Genomic DNA, 9386 nt, shown 5'->3' with positions numbered 1-9386 from the left:
CCTGAGAACCAGGAGAGCTGATGGTGTAAGTTCCAGTCTAAGAGCAGTGGAAGACCAATGTCCCAACTCATTAGGTAGACAAAGTTCTCTCTTAGCCTTTTGGTTCTATTCAGTGATTTGGTCTTTAATTGATTGGGTGAAGCTCACGTATATTAGGAAGGAAAATCTGCTTTACTCAGCCTACTGATTCAAACGTTAATCTCATCCATTAACACCCTCACAGACAATCCAGAATTATGTTTGACCAAATGTCTGGGCACCACATGGCCCTGTTAAGTTGACACATAAAATTAACCATCACAATCTCCAAAGTGCCAGTATATTTGTTAGGGTAAAAAACATTAGTTGTAACAAATAATTCCAAAATCTCAGTGGCTTACACAATAGAGTTTCTTTCTCTTACATATCACAATTATCTTGCGTGTGTTCAGGTTGCTGCCTTCACAGGTGATTGGGAGATTGCAGCTCCTTCTAGCTTGTGGTTGTCTTATGGTGCTGCTATCTTCTAGGGATTTCTTGGAGTCTTCTGCTGGATTATCTGCATTTAGCTGGCTGATGGATGAAAATAGAGTACATAGAGGATCATATGGAACCTTTAAAAAGACAGATTGGTTAATGAATAGATCACTTCTATTCACATTCCATTGGCCAGTACACCAACATGATCTCAATCTAACTGCAAAGGAGGCTGGGAAAGGCAATCTTTCGTTGTGCCAAGTAAGAGGAAATGGGACTGCTGAGCATATAGCCAGTCTTGCTAGAACCCTAACTAACTTTTAAACTTGGGCTTATCCCCTCTCTGAGCCTGTTTCCTTCTTTGGAAAGAGAAGAGGATGGACTAAATGCTCTCTAAGGGACTTTCCTCCTCTGACCATCTAAGTTCTATAATTCTGTCAAAACCCTGGTTGGGCCCTGGAAATACCCAGCTTGGACATGATCTCTCCCAGTCCAAGAGGGAAGAACAGTGATCAGGGTTTCCCAGGATTTTCTAGGCTACACCTTCAGCCTTTGGGAAGTATTTTCATTTCCTGAAGTTCCCAGGAATCAGGAAGACTCACTCTCTCAGGGAGCAGTCTTACCCTAGGTCAGGGTACCAGCCTCCCCACCCCTTAGTGGATGTGTGTGCAAATATGAATGTGGCCATGAAACTTCCTCATCTCCTCTTCTCATGCTGTGAAAAGTGATGTGACCCCTTGGGCTCCTTCCCTAAGATTCTAGAGTACCAACAGAGGGGCCACGGCTATGTATACTCCAGGCCCAGGTAGCTTAGAAGAGGCCCTCACAAAAGGCTGGGCTGTATCAGAGTCATGGTGTCTCAAGTTACCTTCTTTTCTATAGTTGATGATTTGTAGTTTGTTTTCTTATTTGTTATCTGACTCCCCATTGGATTTTAGACCCTACAAAGTCAGAGATTATGTCTGCTTTAGTTATTACTGCATCTTCAAAGCCTATAACAGTACCTGGCATAAAGGAAATACTTTTTAATGAATAAATATTACATAAAAATTGTATAATTTAGTCTAAGTTCAAGGCAACAGGATTTCTTGGAGGGAAGTATGTTAGTAAATATATGTGTGTATATATGTGTATATATATATGTATATATATATATTTACTTGATAATGTTTTAATCTTATCTAAGTCTGTTGTTGACACTAGGAATTTCAGAATAACAAGCTAGAGGCCGATCAGACTACCCCTCATGACTTAACCTAAGCTTGGGGGCCCAGAAAAGTTACAACTGAGAGTAAAAGTACTGTTTGTCCAGGCCAGGAAGCATCTGCTGTCAGCATTCAGTTGAGCTGCACTTTCTCCACATTATCGTAGTAGAGTATGTACCAAACTGTACTTTCATGGGACTGTGGCAATTTAAGAGTATGAGCAGGCGTTTCTAAACTAGAGAGTACAATTGTCTCTTTGTAGTCCCGTGGAGTATAGGAATTGGCTTTTCTCCTTATTTGTGTATCAAATAAAATCTGTGTGTCCTGAAGCTCTTCTTGTCCCTGAAAAAAAAAAAGGTGTGATTGATCTCTTCTTAGCTCATGCTTTCAGTTTCACTGTGATCACTGTTTCTTTGAAAAGTCTGATTTCCTTTACTTACCACTCCACCTTACAAATTAAACACAATTTGTAAGGTAAATATGCAGCAAAAAAAGATAATATCATATCATATCATATATGTCAAGAGCCTGGTGCAGAGTAGGCACTCAATAAATAGCCCTACCATTGTTCATATTTTTATCATTATTGATGTCTTCTTATAGTAGTAACTGCCACTTACTAAGACTTTACTCTGTGCTAAGAACTGTGCTAAGTACTCTGCATACATTTTCTCCTTTAATACTGACAATATTCCTATGATGCATTGATCAGGGTTTTCCAGAGAAACAGAACCAGACAGTCTGTCTCTCAAGGCTGATCTCAGGTTATCTGCAATGCTTCTTTGGGGCTAACTCATGTTGTGGGTTGGTTTTGTTTCTCAATTAGATCATGACAAATTTTTATTCTGTCAAATATATGGTGATGGAAGGAGAACTGACTCTGGGTGGTGAACACACAATGGGATTTATAGATGATGTAATACAGAATTGTGCACCTGAAATCTATGTAATTTTACTAACAATTGTCACCCCAATAAATTTAAAAAATAAATTAAAAAAAAAATTTTTATTCTGGAAACTGGATAACCTTACTTTTAAATCACATACATTCAATTAAGAGAAGTATATTTCTTCTTTCACACAATTCACAAAGATATTTAAGAAATTAGCCATTCGTTAATGAGGGCTGCAATTTACAGTTCACCTCTCCCAAGCCTGAGACTATGCCACTCACTGCCTGGCACTCTTTGATGCCATCACCCAAGTTGTGTCCATCTGCCTGGTGGAGACCAGGCTTCACTGTGTCCCTGGATAAGTACAATTGTATGAGACACCCGACCTAGCAATTCACTGATGTCCACAGGTAAAGCTATACTCTTTTTGTTCCCTGCCTTACTGATTTGAAACTCAGAAATGCAAATATGTTTTCTGGCAGCCTTTGGGAAGTGGGATTACATATGCCATCTTTGACTATAGACATAATCTCCTCACAGACATTGATTATTTTATTTTTTTAATTGCTGTGGAACTCACTAAGCAATTTCTAATTCAATTAAAATTTTTATTATGTAACATTTGGTATATAAAGAAGAATATACGTAATGAAGTTGTAAGTTGTGAGTATAATAAAACTGAACAACCATGATCCTAGCCCAAGCTTAAAATCTACAATTTTATCAATACCATTGACATTTCCATATACTGCCCTAGCTCATTCCCCTCTGCATCACTCTTTATTACTTCTTTTATTTGCATACTTTTTTTTGATAAGACTAGAAAAACCTGAAATATTTTGTGACTTAAAAAAAAAATCAGTTCTAGTTCTCTCCACAAACTTTGAAATAATAAGCATGATCTCCATGGCAGGCACATCCCTCCCCAAACCCTCGCTTCCCGTACACTTAAATATAGTCTACAATTATTACTTCTCTATTTAAAGATTATTGTGGTTTCAGTTTTCATTGTGTCCTTGTGGGTTTTTTCTGTTTTGGTTGCCATTATAAACGTCTCTTTATTCCCCCATGTGGTCACTTTCTTAAATACCTTCTTTACCAGGTCTTCAATGGAGTGTGGTTTGACTACGTATCTGCCAGCCTCCAGGATATTCAGATACTTTTTTTCCATTCCAAGTATAGAAAACATGCAATGATAATTTGGGCTGTGTTAACTGTGGGGGAAGGGAAGAGACCATACATCTCTTAAACGCCTATAATGTGTCAAGATTTTTACCTGTATTTACCCAGTTCAAAATTCCTATTAGGTAATTGTCATTATGTCTGGATTACAGGTGAGAAAACTGAAACTCAGAGAGGTAATTAATTGCCCAGTGTCCTACAGGTACTGAATGGTGGAGCCAAGATTTGAACCCAGGTCTTCTATGGGTGTGCTGGGTGGGGAGACATTTCAGCCTAATGAGTCAGGCAGTTTCATTCTTACCCTGTTTCCCCGAAAATAAGACCTAGTCAGACAATCAGCTCTAATGCGTCTTTTGGAGCAAAAATTAATATTACATTATATTATATTATATTATATTATATTATATTATATTATATTATATTATATTATATTATATTTATTATATTAATTATGTTATGTTATATTAAAGACCTGGTCTTATAGTAAAATAAGACTGGTGTATATTAATTTTTGCTCCAAAAGACGCAGTAGAGCTGATTATCTGGCTAGGTCTTATTTTCGGGGAAACACAGTAGATAATTGACCCACCCCCTTTCTTATGGAAATGGTAATACTAATCCTGTTCACTTCACAGGGACTTTGCGGGGCTTAGTGAGGTAATACTGTTAGGGGACAGATACTGTAGCCATCAAAAGCACTGTGTTCTTTTCTAATGGTTAGGCAGTGAGTGGACATTTCATTCTGGATCGTCATTATTTGTGGAGACCAACAAAATTAAACACCTCTAATTCAGACGTGATCCCAAACCTCAGTTCACCCCTATGCTCACCCATTTACATTTACCAAACTGCTCACACAGACTCTGGCTTGTGTATTTGCCCCTCTCCTACCCTCCAAGTCCTCTTACCAAATGATACAAAAATAGGATCCTGGAAAGAAGGCCAGAATCCAGACTCCTAGCACACAAACTCAATAATAAGCTCATAAAATGTTGTGTTTTTTAACTGAAATAAACTTGACATCTTGTGTACAATTAAGGAGTACAACGTGTTAATTTGATACTTTTATATATTGTAATGATTGCCATTGTCGTGATAATCAGCACCTCTATCAAGTTACATAATTATCCTTTCTTTAAAGCAGTTGCAATAATTTTAATAGGATTTAAAAGTAGAATAAATTTTATATCAATGAATATAAAAATAGGTTAATTCATCACAGAGTCCTGAAGTGTAGCCAGCAAGGAAACAGCTTTAAACACAGAACGATGGTCACAGCTTTGGGAGTAATTTACAAATGAAAAAGCTTGTGTATGTAAGTAGTACCCATCAATGCCATTCCTGACTCTACTTTTTTTTTGGTCAAAAGATCTGAATATCTAAAAATGATGATTCTTCTCCAACTTTTCTCTGCTTCTGATTGGTCATGGTAACAAGAAAGTGTGTGCATATTAGCATTCTGAAGGTGGTTTGGAGACTTACTCCCAATGAGTTGATAAACTTCCTCCTTCTTAACGGTTTTCTAGACTCCAATCCTAATCACCGCCTTCTTTCCAAATTCTCCATGTATGTTGCTCAGGACCTACAAGTAATTGTAAACCACAGAGGTTCGTTCTCACCAACTGCTGGATTCAACCTGCAGAAAACTGGACAAAGCACAGCCAACCCTTTCAGGAGCCCAGAGCAACTCCAAAGTGAAGAAAGTGAACTCAATTTGTATTGTGTAAATTGTACCCCCGAACAGTCTCAGGAAGTATCACAGCTTCCTGATTGCAAACCCAGATAAAGTCAAAGGCCACAGCTGCTAAGGACAAAAGCAACCAACCCAAAAAATGAAGAAAAACCACATTGAAAGGCTGCAGTTGTGAAAAGTCCCATTAGGTACGTCAGGGTCTAAAAGAGAATTCAGATCAAGGAATTGGTTATGTGTCTCTCGCAAATAAAGATCACCTGGAGCTTTGGAAATAACAAGGAAATAGGAATATCTGAGAGTTTTGACTGCAAGTGTTACGAAGTCAGTTTCTACGTGATCGCTTCCCTGCACAGCATTTTAAATCTGATGAAGAATCATATCAGGGGTATGGGGTGAAATGATGGGAGCCTGGATGTTGGGACACTAAAGTGGAAAATCTTATCCCTTAAAATCTCTTCCCTGCTTTCATTGCCTGCTATTAAATATAAAAGCTACTGTGTATTCTCAAATTTAAAAAACAAGGTTGCACCTTGTAAAGGAGATCAGGATTGATTGCAAAGAACAGAGTTCAAATTCCTTTGCTGACTAGTTGTGTGACTTTGGACAATTTAATCCTAGTTGCTTTATCTGTTAAATGGAAAGAATAATACCTACTTGTAGGGTTATTGTGAGGATCAGAGATTATATACATGTAAAATGCCTGAACCAGGGCATGCATTCAATAATAGTTATTATGTTATTATTATTAACCAAATGGCTCTGATATTTATCATCTAGCATCCAATTTGAAACATAATAGGAATGAAAACTTCTACTCCTGGTAGTAGTGTGGATTAGGTACCCTGAATAACCCTCTAGGATGAAGCAAATAAAATTCTGGGTAAAGTATTTTTAGATATTTGTAAACACATCTAAAGTAAGGAATTTGTTGATTTCAAAACCAGCAGTGAAAGTAGGAAATCTGGTCAGGAAACAAGTGCCAAGCCAGCTATCACCCTGAGGCTTTTTTCAAACTTCAGAGATTCCTTTCTCCTTGTCGACTTTCTGAAGAAGAGTGTGGAGTCAGCAGTTAAAGCCTAGGCTGAGTAAGGTGAAGAATCTAATAGGAAACCCACCTGATTACACCCTCAGGGGAAGGGTGAGTAAAATCACACTGTGCAGAGAGAAATAAGGAAGCACCTTGGTACTGATGGAGTGGCAGAAATCTCCCTCGAGAATTCATAAATGAGGTTGGTCCTCACTTGTGTTTTCTGTCAGAATTCATTTTAATTTACATGGGGAATTTGAAGCTAAAATTTTAATCTAACTATAGTCCCAGATTGGTAGCACCCCAGGCAAGTGAGATAGAAAGAGGGACATGTTATAAAGAAACTATAAAGTGAGATAGAAAGAGGGACACGTTATAAAGAAACTAAGGCTAGAGTGTGACGGTCCAACAGTTCCAGAAGGATATAATAAGGAGAATATAAAAAAGCCAGTATTTCTTAGATCTAGGAAACCCAGTGAATCTCAAGCAGTATATATAAAAAGAAATTTTCCCTAGATAGATTAGACTGAATCAGATTACAAATATACGAAAAAGAGAGAGAAGGAGAGAGAGGGAGAGAAAGAGAGAGAGATATTAGCCAGAGAGAAAAGAAAAGTCACCTATAAAAAATGGGCAATTCGAGTGACAGTTCATGTCATAAGAGCAACTAAGGAAGAGAATTCAGTGTAAGACTTTCTAAGGCATGCTGAGAGAAAATAGCTATCAATCTAGAATTCCACATCAAATGAAGTTATATTTCAATGAAGCATATATTTCAAAAGGGATTATATAAAGAATATTTTCAGGCAAACAAAACAGAGAAAAACAATAAAAACCCCTCCCCATCAATACCCAGAAAATGCATCACCCAAAGATACTCACTAAAGGAAAATCCTAAAGGATATATTTTAGCAGAATAAAAAATGAAAAGCCTGCGATGCAAGAAGGAATGCTGAACATTGATAAATATAACAGCATATCTCAGCAAACACTGACTATAGAACAACATACTATAACAATGTCTCATTTTTGGAATGAAAATAGACTAGAATTAATACTGGGCTTATACTGGAATTAAAATTGTCGAAGATCCTTGATTATTTAAGAGCAAGGTAAAGATATTAACTTCAGACTTTATGTTAAGTCAGTGTGCTAAACTAGTTAGTTTAATTCTTGAAATAATAAACACAGTGCGTATACTTTCTACGCAATTAGAGGGACACGAAATTAGAAAAAGAAAAAAATTGAAGAGAAGGCAAAGCAAGAAAGAAAAATAAGCAACAGAGAGTAGTAACAGGATTCAGAGCATTTAAAACAGTGCCTGTATATATTGATAATAAGTATATATTATCATTATATACTTATTAGATAACACAATTATAATTATTTTATTATTTATTATAATAATTATTATTATTTCTATGTTGATAAATCTCTGTAGTATGCACGACAGAGAAGGACCCTTTATCAAGGCAAGCTCTACTAGTTCTGATAGTTCCTTGATGTTGACAAGTTGATAATACTAATTAAAAGACAGGCAGTAATCTGGAGGAATTGAAGTTCTATTACTCACAAGGTGTATAACCTTAGGCAAGTCACTTTATAATCTGGCCTTAGTTTCCTCATCTGTAAAATGAGGGAGTTGAAGGAGGTTGGAGAAGTTCAGATTCAATAGTTCTGTATTTTTAAATCCTCCTTAGCCAAAAGAAAGAGGAAATCTGCTGACTCAGGCCAAAAAAAAAAAGGTTCAGAAATGGTTTGTTTGGGCGAGTGACCATTTCACCACAGGCAGTCACAACAAGTTCTGTCCCCACCAAGTAGTAAACAATGCCTCTTTTAACTCATACAGGAGCCTGGCAAGCTTGGAGGCCACTGAGCAGGGACAAAGCAAAGCCCCCACTCAGAAGAGACTTGTCAAAGGCACACTTCCTAGCCAGGATGGAATTCAAATTGCCCCAAATTTTGGCCCCTTAAAACAACCAGTTTATTAAATTCAGAGATTTCATGGATCACAAATTCAAACAGAAATGGCCTGATTCTGCACCAGGATGAATGGAGCCTCAGCTAAGAACACTAAGCAGCTGGGAGAGACTCCATGGAGGCGGCTGGTACCATCTGCAGGCAGCTTTACTCCCATGGGTGGTGGTTGATGATGGCTATTGGCTCAGACCTCAGGTGAAGAAATTGACTCAAATCTAAATATGGCCTCTCTGTGTGGCCTGAGCTTCCTCACAGCATGGCACAGGCTTCCAAATAAGAGTGTCTTAGTAAACAAAGTTGAAGCTATGATGCCTTTCATGCCTTTTGTGGAATTCAGAGGCTCACATAAGGAGCAAGCAGGCTCAGAGCTCTGCACCAAAGCACCGGAGCTGGGCTGCTAGTGTGACACTATCAGACAAACCCACTCCCCTTTCCTCTGATTACATGAAGACTTTTTTTACATGTACTCCTTTCTGCTGAAAGTTTTATGTTGAATTTCTTGAATCCCTACCTGTCATCCCATTGTGATATGGTAATGCCTTCCAGATCTGGGTGTTGCAGCAGGCAACTAGCTCAGTTTCCAAAACATGGACTGTGTTATGGCTGCTGAGGGAGGAAGGCAGAGAGCCTCTTGGGAAGTTCCCTTGAATTTGGGTCTAGTGTGATTCCTTCTGTTCCCAAAGGTGGTTTTATCTAATCCGCCTTGAAACTGCTCTGCTGACCAACTGCTTTATCACTACAAAATCTGTTGAACTAAAGTACCTCGTTTGCAGCTTTTGAAGATAGGGTCTGCCCTGTCTGAAAGCAGTGTCATAAGCAAAAGGATATGTGTACAAGGACATTCACCAGAGCGTTGTTTAAAACTGTGGATATCAGTAAAAATCCTTCAACAGAATCAGGGGCACATACCTTATATCATAATGCTAGGAATTTGACATGTAGCAAAGCCA

General features: G+C 37.9%; 1 protein-coding gene across 1 annotated transcript in view; it reads right to left on the bottom strand.

Moving 5' to 3' along the window:
- Positions 1 to 210: 210 nt before the first annotated feature.
- RPAP2 (RNA polymerase II associated protein 2) overlaps positions 211 to 9386 on the bottom strand; it is a 117008-nt gene continuing 107832 nt past the window's right edge. The window contains exon 13 of the mRNA XM_019752922.2: positions 211 to 552. The gene's annotated coding sequence lies outside the window, so the exon portion shown is untranslated. The remainder of the gene's footprint in view (positions 553 to 9386) is intronic.

Source organism: Rhinolophus sinicus, linkage group LG06 (assembly GCF_036562045.2).
Source record: "Rhinolophus sinicus isolate RSC01 linkage group LG06, ASM3656204v1, whole genome shotgun sequence".
NCBI lineage: Eukaryota > Metazoa > Chordata > Mammalia > Chiroptera > Rhinolophidae > Rhinolophus > Rhinolophus sinicus.
The sequence above is the reverse complement of the archived record's forward strand: the minus strand, read 5'-3'. Positions and strand labels throughout refer to the sequence as shown.